The sequence below is a fragment of the Bos indicus x Bos taurus genome, chromosome 21 (genome assembly GCF_003369695.1).
Source record: "Bos indicus x Bos taurus breed Angus x Brahman F1 hybrid chromosome 21, Bos_hybrid_MaternalHap_v2.0, whole genome shotgun sequence".
Classification (NCBI taxonomy): domain Eukaryota; kingdom Metazoa; phylum Chordata; class Mammalia; order Artiodactyla; family Bovidae; genus Bos; species Bos indicus x Bos taurus.
Genome location: NC_040096.1, coordinates 30803473 through 30805646, shown reverse-complemented (window position 1 = coordinate 30805646; position 2174 = coordinate 30803473). Strand labels below are relative to the sequence as shown.

Sequence of the window (2174 nt, the reverse complement as noted above, 5' to 3'; positions counted from 1 at the left end):
GGATGCCTTGGGACAGAGTAAACCCTTATTAAATGCCAATTATTGTTATACTGTCTTTTTTTTTTCCCCTATGAGAAGCCATTTGGTATCATTAAACTACAAACACTATTTTGTAGTCCCTTGAAGAGCTCTCATTTTCCTAGGCCCTGGGCTTGGGGCACATTCCTCCCCCACAGCGGGACACCTGGCTTCTGACTTTGCCTTCTCACCCCGGCACATGGTGGCAGGCGACAGGCTGAGAAGGCTGAAGCCAGGCTAGGAACCTGGATGAGCTTCCAGGGGCTTCCTTGGGTGGGAGATGGGGCTTGGGGTTGGGCCTGGTGCTCAGGTGTTGGGGCTTACCCTGTGCTCTTGCCCTATGACCTCTGTGGAGGAACCGCCTGTGCCCCTCAGGTTAGAGTGGAGCGGGTGCCCCAAGGTAGCCCAGAGACCCCTCACCCTGAGGGCGAGACAGAAGCTGAGATGGAGAGCAACCCCAGCTCTGAGGGAGCCTCTCCGGAACCCTGCGCCACCCCCGCTGGCGCCGTGAAGCTGCACAAGAAGCTGGAGCTGAACCCCAAGGAGTCCCAGGACATCAAAGCTCTTCAGAAAAACCCCGAACAATCTGCCAAGCTCGTAAAGCAGAAGAGGATCACCCTGGAATCTACTCAGGCTGCTGTGGGGCTCACCCTAGGGGTTCTCTTTGGGAAGGTGTTCAGCTAAATTACAATCTGCTGTTTTGAGGTTTTGAGGCTCAGTTTCAAGGACATGTATAAGCTGTGGCCCCTGCTGCAGAGGTGGGTAGAGGAAACTGACAAGAATGAGAAGCTGCAGGAGATACGCAAGGCAAAACCCCCCATGCAGGCCTGGAAGAGAAAGCAAGCGAGTATGGAGAGCTGAGTGAGAGGCAACCTGGACAGCAACAGGCAGAACAGAGGCTTCCTGCACTGCCCAAAGCCCACCCTGCAGCAGCCTAGTGGCCCAGCATTTGGGGCTTGAGAAGGATGTGGTTCTGCAACCATCGCCAGAAGGGCTATCAAGCAATGGCTGCTCATTCCCAAGGAGAGCATTTTGAGGTTGCTGCAAAATCCTTGAGGTCTCTTTTCTCAGGGAGACCAATACCTTTTCCTGTGGTGCGGGGCCCCATTTTGGTACCCCAGGCTATGGGGGCCCTCACTTCACTAGTCTGTACTCCTTGGTCCCATTCCCTGAAGGTGAGGCCTTTCCCCCAGGAGTCTGCCACTGCTCTGGGCTCTCCTGTGCATTCAAACTGCAAAGCCTGCCCTTCCTAGGAATGGGGGGCAGAGGAACAGGAGAGCTAGGGAGAGAACCCTGTGGGTTTGTACTGGGGGGTGGGGGATTAAGTTCTTCATTCACTAAGAGAGGAACTGGGAACACAAAGGGCTTGGGGGCAGGGAGTTTGGGGGAACTGGTTGAAGGGAAGGTGAAGTTCAGTGATGCTCTTGATTTTAATCCCCACATCAGTCATCACTACGTTCTTCCATAAAGAAGTCTGGGACCTAAAAAAATGAACACGATCTCTGGTGATAACAGTAAGGGAAACATCTCGTGTCACCAGTGATAGAAAAAGCATTGGCTCTGGGGTCAGACAGCCCAGGATTGTAATCCCAGCTCTGCCATTTACAAACTGGGTAACTCACTCCAAGGACTTAACCTTTCTAAACCTCAGTGCTCCCACCTATAAAATGGGACACTGGTATTACCTGACTTGCCTACGTCTCAGGATTGCTGTGCATGTCACAAAGGATACATGTGTGAAGCGGTACTGGACACTGGACACAGCCATACACCTTGGTCATTGTTATCTCTGCTTCCGATATTGTGGCTTTTTGCTGTCTTCTTTTCTCTTCTTTGGTCCTTCTCTTCCTTTCCCCAAAGTCTTGAGTCAAAAAACTTCATGGGATCATAGTGTTAGGAGCCAGGAGATCTTTGTGATCATGGGTTCAGTTTTTCTATTAAAAATCACTTGGGGAGACACAAAGAAATTCAGATTCCTAGGCTCTATCCCAAACCTTGACAAGAATCAGTATTTCTTACTCTTATTTCTTACTGATTCTTGACAAGAATCAGTATTTCTTACTTGTAATTTAAAATGAAAATGTTTTAAATTACAAAAGTAATACATACTCTTTCTAAATGAATTCCAGCAATACAGAAATAATGAGAGTTAAAAA

General features: G+C 49.5%; 1 pseudogene; it reads left to right on the top strand.

Annotated features, from left to right (window-relative positions):
- Positions 1–298: 298 nt before the first annotated feature.
- LOC113879580 lies at positions 299–1271 on the top strand (annotated as a pseudogene).
- Positions 1272–2174: the final 903 nt, after the last annotated feature.